We start from the raw sequence: 12,145 nt of genomic DNA on the forward strand, positions 1-12,145 counted from the left end.
ACAATCTTCCTTGCTCACCTTGTTAGGAATGATGCACCTAACTTTAGCCCTGTGACTCTCCTTGTCGTAGTCACCATTCTCTGAGGAGAATAGGGGGGAGTAAAACTGCTCGAAAGCATTGAGGATGTCCTTTAGATCATAAATGATTTTACCCTCTTCCCAAATTTCAGCAATCTTTTCTTTGGCCTCTTTATTCTTTAGTAGCTGAAAAAAGTAATTAGAGCCTTTATCACCTTGATCCACCCACTTTAACCTGGCTCTAGTTCTAATCCCTTGAATTTTGTGATTCTGCAATCTTCTGAGGGCATCCCTGGCCTGCCATGCAGCTGTAGTAGCAATTTCACTACTAGGGTTGTCCTGACAATGCTTCTCTGCTTCAAATAGAGAGTCATGTAACTCAACTTCTGTCTCCTAGAGTCATTAGCTTTCTTTCTTCCAACTACCTGAAATAACTTCCTCCAACTACTGACATTTTGATTCCACCTCTATACTTCTGTCACAAGTGACATGTTCTGCTTATTGAATAGATTAATCAACAACATCGCCTAATTAATATCTTCATCTAATAGCAAGCTGGGATTCAACATAAAGTTGTCACTATTATTGGCAGACAACCTAGTAGGGGTTCCTAGAGAGACCACAATTTGGATGGGGTGGTGGTCTGAGAGAAAGGCACAACCTTTACATAGTTGCCAGAGTCATTCTTCTTAAACTAAAACACCTCCATGTTGGCATAAAACCTATCAAGCTTGGAGTACCTTTTGTTACCTTTCTAGAAATTGCACCATGAGAACCATATATCTTTGCATTCACCCTTCTTATCAACCATTGGGTCAAATAACTTTAGCTTGTTAACCATCCTACTCTAGTAGAATTTTTCATCACCTTTCCATTCAATCTTGCAACTCCCCAATTTATCATAAGGTCTTTCTACCATACTGAAATCCCCACCTAGCACCCAAGGTATTTCTTCCAACTGAGAAGCCCACCTCCAAAGATCAATCCTTTCCCTGAAGTCATTTGAAGCGTAAACAGATCTAATTCCCACTTTTGTCTCCTTGATTTTGAGAACCACCCACACCACCTTGTTACACAAGAACACCCCCATCTTACAATAGCATTCCTCCACTTATGACCCTTCTGATGCTTAGTAGAGAAGTATTTTGCATCCCGCCAAATGCATTTCAAGTTGATGTCCAAAGAAAACTGAATAACCTTGACCTCTTGAAGTAGCAGCACATCAATATTCTTATAAAGCTTAAAGAATCTCTTCACCGCATATTTCTTGTCAGGGGACTCCAAGCCCCTAACATTCCAGGAAACACAGTTAAGTTCCATCAATTAGGATTATAGTGAGGTGTCTATGGGAGCCCTAAAGACTTTGTAACATTTAGGTAGTTGGTTAAGATCCCCTTTCTTAATGAGCATAGCAGCAATGGAGTTACTAGGTTTGCCCTTCTTTTTCTTAAAAACGAATATTTGTTTAGCACCAAGGTCCTAAGAGGTTTCCTTCTTCTTTTTGCCCCTAATCTTTTTCACTATTTTGGATATGGCTTTCTTGATACCATAAGCTTTCATAGCTTCTTCCAACAATTCTTGGTTAGGATCTCTAGAATAAGGGACAATGGCCCGAGTTATGCTCTTGTCCTCACCAATCTCCTTGAGGCTAGAGTCAGTTTTCAACGTGTCATCACAAATTTCTCTCTCCATATTACTTCCCAAGCCCGCATCAATACCTTGGGTGGCACTACCCCTACACCTTTCAAGTTCATGGGCAATAGTGCTATTGAGGGGAACATTCTTGGTGCCAAAAGTAACTAGAACAAGAGGGGGACTCATTTTCAAAGCCCTTACTAGAACTTGTACTGGCATCAGCCTGACTCTGAGACTTCAAACCCAAGGAAGGGTTGGACCTCCCCTCACTAGCATCTTTGTCTAGACCAATGATAGGATTAGGAGAAGGGCGATCCAGGGTACTGCCCACGGGCTTGGCAGGGATAACAACAACATCAAAGTTGTTGATTTGGTCTTCAATCCTCTTTCTAGTATCGACCATCTTCTTCAGTTTTTCCAGAACAATTTGTTGTGCATTCAATGAAGCATCTTTGGGCAAGGAGCCCCGAGAATCTTTGTTACTTTTGACCTCCTTTGTATTATTTTGAGTGGGAGGTAGTGATTCTTTAGATGCTTCTTTCACCGCAACATGAAGAGTTTCCAACTTCGAGAGAGTGCTCTCGTTATTAACAAACATTTCTTGCCTCGATTGTATAGTGTTAGTCGGAGCCCCTTCATGTTGCATGACACCTTCACATTGAGAGGCAGAAGGGAGAACAGAATCTGGAGTCTTTAAAGGCCTATTGAAATTAGGGATTACACCAACCCTATCACTCGGGTTAGTCGCGGGGAGGGTTTTTTTTTTTTTTTTTTTCTTCCCATTAAGGGCCTTTTGTTTGGAAACACCCAAAATCAGGCAATTCTTACAAATGTGCCCTTCTTTTTTACATAAGAAGCAAACATTGATGTCACCAAGGTATGCTAATGGGCATACAAATGCCTCTTCCTCCAGCTCAAACGTAACCTCATTTGAGATATCAACTTCCAGCTTAATGGAAATAAGCAGTCTTGCATTCATATGAGGAAGAAGAGAAGCGATGCTATCCATTCTTATGACATTACCGATTGATTCTAGGGCCTTGGGAAGCCAGTTCCATAACATAGGAGGGACATTTTTAACCGTAACCCATCTAGGGAACGATAGGGCAAGGATCTCCCCATGATTAGCCTTGGGAGACCACCTAATAGCCCGAAAACAACATTTACCTATAGACCAAAATTCTTTTTTCACAACTTCTTTCTGGCATTTAGCCTCTTTAAAAAAGATGATGTATAAACCCTTCTATAACATTCTACATAATGAAAATTGAAACCCTAGCCCGTTGACCCAAACATTTTGCAACCAGCTGTTCATGAAGTTCCTAGAGGGGAGTTTATTTTGGTCTAGGGCTGCCATGAAAATGACAACGTCTCTAAGTCTAGTACTCTCATCTTGAAAAATAGTGTTCATTTTAGAATTAGGCATAACGGTTAAGATGGCATTGGAAGATTTCTCATCTTCTCCTCGGTCGCAATCTCGCCCTCCATCTACAGGTGATAGACCAACCACGATATCACCCCTTTCCAGGTCGCTCTTCTCTCCAACGAGTGCTTGCACAAAGCTCTTGTTGTGCCCTTCCACTGCCATCAACAAAGAAATGCTTTGATTATCTCTGACTCCATCTCCCATAAACCCCCTCCCACGATTGATGGGAGGGTAAAGTTAATTTGCAAGCTACGTGCTAGTGAAGGCCGACTTCGCTCAGGCCTCTACTCATGCAAAGTCAGCCAAATCACACAAGTTGCAGAGTGGCTGATTTTTTTATTTATGTCTAGTGAAATTATGTTGATAATTTTATGCAACTAAATAAGCATATATCAATAAATTGTTGTCCTCGATTACAGCACGGCCAAAATCATGAGGCAACCCTACGAAATTGGTCCGTTTCGTACCTTACGACCTCTAGGAGAGCTTGATCGACTCTGTCGATTAGATCATTTAGCTTTTTGCTTTTCGTTTTTATTGTTTTCTAAGTTTTTAAGATTTGTAGTTTTTCCTGCAAGTCGGACTTTAAAGTCCGACCTGCAGGGTTCCTTCTTTTCAAAGGTAATTGCACATCAGACTTTAAAGTCCGATCTGCAGGTAATCCTTCCCCTGTAGTTCGGACTTTAAAGTCCGATCTGCAGGCCTTTCGATCAAAAGTTGCATTCGGACTTTAAAGTCTGACTTGCAAGGGTTTTATTCCTGCATGTCAGACTTTAAAGTCCGACATGCATTGCGTGATTAGTAATTATGATCGCATTTATTGCTAATTTAGGAGATTATTTATTAAATATAGGAGATTATTTCTTCATTCTTGTTTGTGAATTCCCCTTTGCGCGTGCCCTCCTCTGTTTTCCTCTGTTTTCGTTTGCCGGCCTTGCGGATTTGTCGAATCCCTACCAGATTTTTGTTCATCTTAGCGGATTGAGGTAGGTTATTGTTTTATTTTTATTTTTCCTTTCGGGTTTTTCCCCTACATTATTTCCTCTTTGGGTTTTCTGTTGGTTGGAGGCGTATCAGACATTAAAATCCGATTGTTCCTCAAGATCTCCCGATCAGCAGACTATGTGCAAGGATCTATCTTCTTTTCCCTTTTCCCATCATGTATGATGGATTTTATAACCCGATCCGCAGGACTGTGTGCGGAGATCCCTCCGCATATCGAACTTTAAAGTCCAGTATCAAGAGGGTAAACTTTACATATCAGACTTTAAAGTCCGATATGCGAGGGGAGATTGTTCGGTTGACATGTTGGGTTTTAAAACCCGACATGTCAATCAGTTACTTTTCCCCCAACTAGCACATCAGACTTTAAAGCCCGATGTGCTAGTCTTTTTGCAATGTTCTACACTTGCACATCGGACTTTAAAGTTCGATGTGCTAATGATTTTTTTTTCCCAACTTGCACATCGGACTTTAAAGTCCGATGTGCCAATGACTTTCCCCTATTTGCACATCGGATTTTAAAGTCCGATATGCAAGTAAAGATGTTTTATCTTTGCAGATCGGACTTTAAAGCCCGATGTGCAAATTTTTACTCTTAAAGTGCAGATCAGACTTTTTTCCCTGACCTGCTATTTTTGACAGTTTTGCTCCTAAGTCTACTCTGAATCCGTTTTTTCGATCCGATTGATAAAATGTGGTTTTATTGATGATGATAACTGTCGAAGAGGTTAATCTTCAGTATTGAATGCAATCATTTGCAAATGTCAAAGCCCTCTCACGAAAAATCAGAGCCTTATTCAAGTCAATTGGAATCTTCACGGGGAAAAACATCAGCAAAGAAGATGATGTACAAGTACGACAAGTACTTAAATTTGTACCTGGAAAGCTCAGTGGATTCAAACATCAAGGAAATTAAGGACACAAAAATTGGTCATGTTAGTATGCAAAAATTTGTTGATCGGGTTGAGAAAGCTCCTTCTCGCCTAACAAACTTGATCAAATTTGAGCTACATAAATATGCTTCCTTCCCAGTTGCAGCTCATGATCCTGATTTTGTACTTGCAGTAGCGGATCACTTCGATCCAAATACAAGACAGATTAGGGATGCTGACCAAAATGTGATCATGACTTTGGATAGTGTTTTCTTCAACATTGTTTTCAAAGGTTCTTCAGTTGAGGAAGTAGCTGACATTTCTCAAGAAAGTGCTCAAGAGTACTATGAGAAAAATGAGGAGAAATGCAAGAAAGTAATCAATACAGTGTACCTCTCTGCTGCAAGAAATTCTACCACCCATGATGGCCCAAGCATTTCCACAGAAGTGACTTCAATGAAGAGTACAATGATATGGTCACCATGTTATCAACGATGAAGGGTTTAAAGGATTCTCATTACTTTCAAACCTGGATGTGCTATTACATGAATATAATCAGGAAGGGGGCTACGAGAATTGATTGGGGCAAACAGATCAGTGATGCGCTCTGTGCTCAATTGAAGGAAGTCAAGGTGATGCTGAAATTCTATATGACCTCGTAACTAGTATATGCATCTGCCTCTATGAGGCAATATCTTAGTTTGTCTACCAGGGTGACAGGAGATTAGTACCTGTCTGGGAATACTATGATCAACTCATGATTAAGAATCAAGGTAGCCATTTTAAAAGAGTTAATGATGCATTCTTTGCTGTGTGGAAGTGCATGTTTGATAAAAACCCGCAGAAGAAAAGATTGTCAGAAGCTGCATATAACAGGGTGTCCCATTTTGGATGCGTTTTTCTTCAATTTCCAACTTTCACTTACATCCGGATCCAATGTTTCTCGGGTGCACCCTTCATTTTGCCAAGGTATCCTTCTGATAAGATCATCCTCATGGAATTGTGTCGACAACTGATCTATGTGCATGAAAAGCAATCACAAGCACATAAGACTGGGTTGAAGTTTCCTGAATCTATTGGCAGATACTCAGTTTTAACTAACCCCAAAGAAAAGAACATGGAGGAAGAGAAGCAATGGAACACTATGAGAAGATTCAGGGCACGAAACAATTTTGATTTTTGTGGCATGAAAAATAAGCTTAAAAGAAACTACACTCATGTTTTTTAGATTTGAGGATGTATGGGCAGATTGCCAAGATGAGGAAGACATAAGGAGGATGGATTTCAATCGTCTTACCTTGGAGCAGATTGAGAACCTGGATTTGGGAAAAATCCCAATGACCATGGAAGACACTAATGACATAATAGACCCAGTCTATTATGAGAAGAAGATAGTCGACTCCCCACTTCCTCCGGTGCAATGGTCGAGAAATGAAAATAAATCTATCACCCAAAGAATCTCTCCCATTCTGGAAAACACTAATGCTTGGCTGGTAAAAAAGAATCTTAGAATGAAACAACTTCCTGCTAGTTCTGGGGATGATGATATTAGTGATGGCCCAATTGGTAAGACAGCTACGGCTGAGACAAGGACAAAAAGTAGGGTAGATCCACAAGCACTATCCTCGCCCCCCATGACACAATCTAAGGGGAAAGGGCCCAAAATAAAATTCACAATTAAAGGGTCCAAGAAGGGTGAGTCATCATCAACAGTGCAAGGGAGAACTACAAAGGAACCAGAACAACCTGCTATTGAAACTGAAAAAGAGAAGGAGACTGAAGAAGGTGAAATTCCTCAACAAGAGGAAGCACAGGTTGAAGAAACATCACATCCTAGTGAAGTTAATGCCCCAGTTACTTCACAGGTACCAACTCATTTAGAGGTGATCATTCATTCTATCAATTATGATTCTGATTAGGAGGATGAGGAGTTTCATGATGAGGACCTGGGCATGGACATGGTGCAATCAGAGACTTCTCAACAATTTTTTGCATTAACCAATTTCTCCAATTTGGATGATTTTCCTTCATCCACTATTGAATCTTCAATGCTGGATTTTAATGAAGCTATGGAAGAGGCATTTGCAGATCAATCTATAGTGAATTTACCTGTTACTACAATCATAACAGAAATTCCACCATTGGTAAGTACTGAGGTTGCATCCATGACACCTTCAACTCTCCCATCTGTGACTGAAGAGATGTCAGTAGCAGCAACTGTTACAACATCGACAGGTATTTCACAAGATACTTCAACATTGGTGCCAATAACAACACTCACAACTGTTGCGAGCTCCAGTCCGCCTGCTCCCGAAATCTCAACTGAGACTCAACAAGGAGCTACTACTCCATCGGCCAATCCAGAATTACCACCTTGGATGGAGGTAGTGGCCCCTAAGAGGAAAAAACAATTAATTTCTCCTAATGAGTTTGATTTTGAGCAGTTGGTTCCTCCGAAGCCTAAAGGAACAAAGAAGCCAAAGACTGTCTCTCGGGTGTTAGTAGACCCAGTTTCTAAAAGGAAGTATGGTGAGGTCATGGTACCATTATCAGATAAGGATAAAGGCAATATACGACCTAGGGATTACACCATGCAAACCGTAGAGCTTGGGGTGGAAACACATGAGAGTGTTAAGTTGGATTCTCAGACAACTTTCAACTCTTTGTTACGAAGGTTTGATCAAGAGAGGGATGAGAAGAATGAATTAAAACAGAAATGTGAACAATTGACTAATGTTCTTCTGAAATTCACACAATCTTCTCAAGAAGTTGAGCCCATAGGATCCTCAATGGACACTGAAGCTCTTAAGAAAATTGAACAGGTAGGAGCCAAGGGATGAGTGATGGATGAGTGGATTTCGCGGCTAAGGTCGGAAGGCTCTCATCTTCTAAGTTGAACAGTTAGGCTATTGGCAGATTTTGAAATAATCCAAAGCCAAATGCAAGGACTCAAAATTTCATTATCTTAGGAGATTGAGGAAGTTGAGAAAAGTACAACAAACAACCCTTTGGAGCAAAATGGAGGACTTCAGAATAGATGTCCTCGTTGAAAATAAAGTAATTCCTACAAGGGAAAATTATATCCAAGTCTTGTCATTGTTGTCTCACAAGCAAGAGACAATAAGGTTGATGATTGCAGAGCTGGACCAAGAAAGGAAGGAAGGTGATGATGAGATTGATCTCATTTCAGCCAAAATTGCCGATCTTCCTTGTTATCTATATGATGACAATTAGAATCTCATTACTAGTGACACCATCACACATGAATTCCTTTCTCTAATGGATCACTACACGGGACAAGATTTCTCACTTGGTGCATTCGATAAGTTACTAGAGATCCAAGTCAGTCTTAGTCCTCGCATCCATGCTGAAGGACGGGAAAAAGAAACATGTAAAGATTGAAGATACAATTTCACGTGTTCGTGTGATCACAGATTCTACCCCAATGTGGGACGAAGTAGAGATGAAAGCCATCCTGACTAAGTTCAAAGAATTTCATAAATCGAACGAGGATGAGAAAGATGGATAAAGTGTCCCCTATTAGCTTTTTCTTTGTATGCAGTTGCATCATTAGATGCTGCTAGTTTTCTCGCAGCTGCACATTTTCCTCATGTTGTAGTTGTAGTGTAGTGGGACTGCACAGTTGAATTAGTCGACTGTGCAGTTGAATTAGTCAACTGTGCCCACATTTTTCTCCATTCTTTTCCTATTTAAGGAGTACCTTCATTTGTAAATATTTATCTTTTTCATGCTAAGCAAAACTCTGCATAATTTTTGCCTCAACTAAGACTTTAAGCTTTTGTTGTGAAGATTCTATCAAGCAAATAAAGAAAGCAATTTTGTTTGATCTCAAACTTTGTGTTGTTTCAAGAAAGTTGTTTATATTAGTTAATGTTCTTATGTTCATTACTTATATATGTTCTTTACTTCCTTGGTATTGGAGATATTGTTATGTGGGTAAAAGAGCTCTTCAATCGTGCAAGTAGACTGTGTGCTCCTCGCATATTTGGGAAATTTTCTAATAATTAAGTGATTAGTGGTAGGATTTGTATTACTGCAGTTACTTGTAGTTTAAAGGATTAGGAATTTATACTTGAAGACTTTGAGCTGCAAGTTAAGTTTCTAATTATTTGTAATAATCAGTTTGAGTTAGTGTTACATTTAAAGGAGATTTTGTGCTACTTGATTGTAAGTTTTAGCGTAGTTTGTTAGATTCATTGTTCTTTTCTTTAAGTATCTAAAGAGATAGAGAATTGTAACAAGGTGGAGGGAGAATACATAAACTCTGAAAAAAAAGAGTTATATGCCCAATACTAACCCACAAATTTTGATTTCTTATTAATTAGAGAAGAAATTTCAAAGGGAACCTCCCTTTGATGAGAGGAGAGATTAACTTCTCAACATAGCTGTGTGTGAATCATATATTTTGTCATTGGTACACTAGTGACAAAATATTCACCTAACAGTTTTTTGGCGACTTTGCTAGGGAGCGACGTGCAACCGATTTGTCTTTTTGGGTTGCAGTGCGCTTTCATTGTAATTTCCATATTGTTGCTTTTCTCCATATTCTAATCTGGCTGATCGAAGTTACACTCGTTGGTAGCGATTAGCAGGAATTGTTGATCCTACATTTGAGTTATTGCAACAATTTAATTTTCCCTTTGTGACACCTCCATAGACGCTCTCTCTTTTGTAGCGGACACGAAGTTTTCCTCCATCTGCACGGTGATCTCCTTTACCAAGTGAGGCGTCAAGTTTGCAAGTCTCAGTTGGTCCACTTGCAAATAGTTTTGTAATACAACCATATAATCCATTAAGGATGGTTGCTGTTGGCCCTTGGGGCACTGCTTTTGGTCCATTGAGCTTAACCACACCTTTACACGAACTTCCCAAAGGCAAGCGAAAAAATTTGCCTAATTTTTTGGGAGATGGATCTCAACATCTAGATGAGCACATTGCTTCCTTCTACATTGCATGTGGGGTTCTGGGGGTTGAACATGAAGATGTTTCAGTGAGAATGTTAATTGAAACTTTGCATGGAGCTGCTACTGATTGGTTCTATCATCTTCCGGACGCTTGTATCACAAGTTGGGCAACTCTCAGAACATTATTTGAGGCAAGATTCAAGTCTGCCGAAGATGATCATGCGTTATTGGCACAATTAACTCAGATGAAGAAAGAGCCTCAGGAACCCATGCGTGAGTTCATATCAAAATTCAATAAGCTACATAACTGTGTTCCGGTTGCTTCACGAACCATCGCTGGAAATTTGAAATTCTTCTTCATCAACGCTCAATTGCCAGAGGTGAGTTTTCTTTTGCGAAGGGACAATCCTACAGATTAGGCTGCTGCGCAACAAATGGCTATATCGATTGAAGATGATCTTATCCTTGCGGGAAAGATAAGGAGAGATCTTAACAAGGTTAGGAGTAATCGAGCTGTTGATGCGTCTTTCACTTCAACTAATTTTGTTGATCCCATGATACAAAAGCTAGCAAATGAGTTGTTAGCACTTAAGAAGCAGATTTCCTCACAAGGAAATACTTCTTATCATGATGTCCCGAGAAGGACTTATCCAAATAATGATTCCAATTACATCATGCGTAATCAGAACAAATTACCACCCACTCCAGAAAGGCTTGCGTTGGAAGCACCACCCCAAAATTCAGCTACAAGATATTATGAAGCTGAAAAAAATGATCTTCCCCCTTTTGGTGACAAAGATGCTAATTTGCATCAAGAAGATGACGCAAAATTGGCTGGCGACTCTAACATCAGGTTTATGCATTATCAAGAAGATGATATGTCAAATACACGCGAAGGAGATGTCTTTGCAATATTCACTCGTTCACAAGCACATGTGGCTCAGCCACCTGCCATGTGAAAAATGATGATTCTGTTCAAATTAAGGATTCTCAACGTTTGTCAGTTACTATTGCTAAGCGTGGGACTCCTATACCAAACCCCCCAAAAGACAACTATATCTCAAAGGATGTCGCGAAAGGTAAAAGTGTACGTATTCCTTTGACTATTGTCAATTTTTCTGCACCTGTCAGTTCTTCTACACCTGCACCGAAGACTAGTGTTCCTCATGTTTTAAGTTCTCAAAATGAGAACCCAAATTTGTCTTTAATGAATTCTTTTCAATCATTTGATATTCTAGACCATGCTAGGAAAACCAAAATACAAATGTTTGAGGTAGAGTTTTTGAGGTCTAACCTAGATCAATTTGAACGTTTGGTCAAGTTTGTTAAAGAAAAAGATAATACCCCAAGAAGTCTTCCCAATTCTGATTCACTTCAAAATAACCTAGTAATTTCCCCTTCTACGGAAAAGATAGAGCCATTCTATATCTCTTTGTTGATTAATGGTTTTAAGCTTAGTAATTGTGTGATCGATTCTGGGGCATCTGATAATGTTATGCCAACAAAAGTTGCCAATTCCCTTGGCTTGACTTTTTCCAAAACATTTGGAAGATGTTTCTCTATGGATAACAAGCAAGTCCCCTTGATAGGTCAGATCAAGGACGCACAATTTGCGTTCGCTGCATTTCCAGAAAAGAAGATTAAGATGATAGTATTGGTAGTAGATGTACCAGCTTCTCATGGCCTATTATTGGGAAGAAATTTATGTAGAGATGTTGGGGGAGAGTTAAGCATGGATATGACTGAGGCACACATTCCCGTCAAGGGGGAAGTTAAGAAGTTGTATCCTGAAAAAGAATCAAAGTACATTGTTGTTAAATCTGATGATCAACGGGCTCAGATCCTTTTTGAGTCATCAGGAATGGGTAATTATTTCTTGCATGCTAATGATGAGGTAGAGGTTGATCCTGAGATTGAAGATGTCTTTTCCCATAAAGAGGTTTCTAGTGATTGTGAGAGTACTATTACAGAGTCTGTGGGATCTTCGACCTCACAGGAGGAAATTCTTAATTTTGATACTGCTAACATTGGTAATCCAAATGATGTTTGGACGCTAGAATTTGATGGCAGTTGTTCTTCTACTAGATCAGGAGTCGGTATCGTTTTGGTTTCTCCCGAGGGTAATCTTTTCCCTTTCTCTTTCAAATTGCAATTTGATAATACAAATAACACTGCCGAGTACGAATCACTTCTCCTGGGAATGAATGTTGCTAAGCAGAAGGGAATCAAGAATTTGCATGCTCAAGGAGATGCGGAGTTAATTGTGT

The sequence above is a fragment of the Cryptomeria japonica genome, chromosome 10 (genome assembly GCF_030272615.1).
Source record: "Cryptomeria japonica chromosome 10, Sugi_1.0, whole genome shotgun sequence".
Taxonomy (NCBI): Eukaryota; Viridiplantae; Streptophyta; class Pinopsida; order Cupressales; family Cupressaceae; genus Cryptomeria; species Cryptomeria japonica.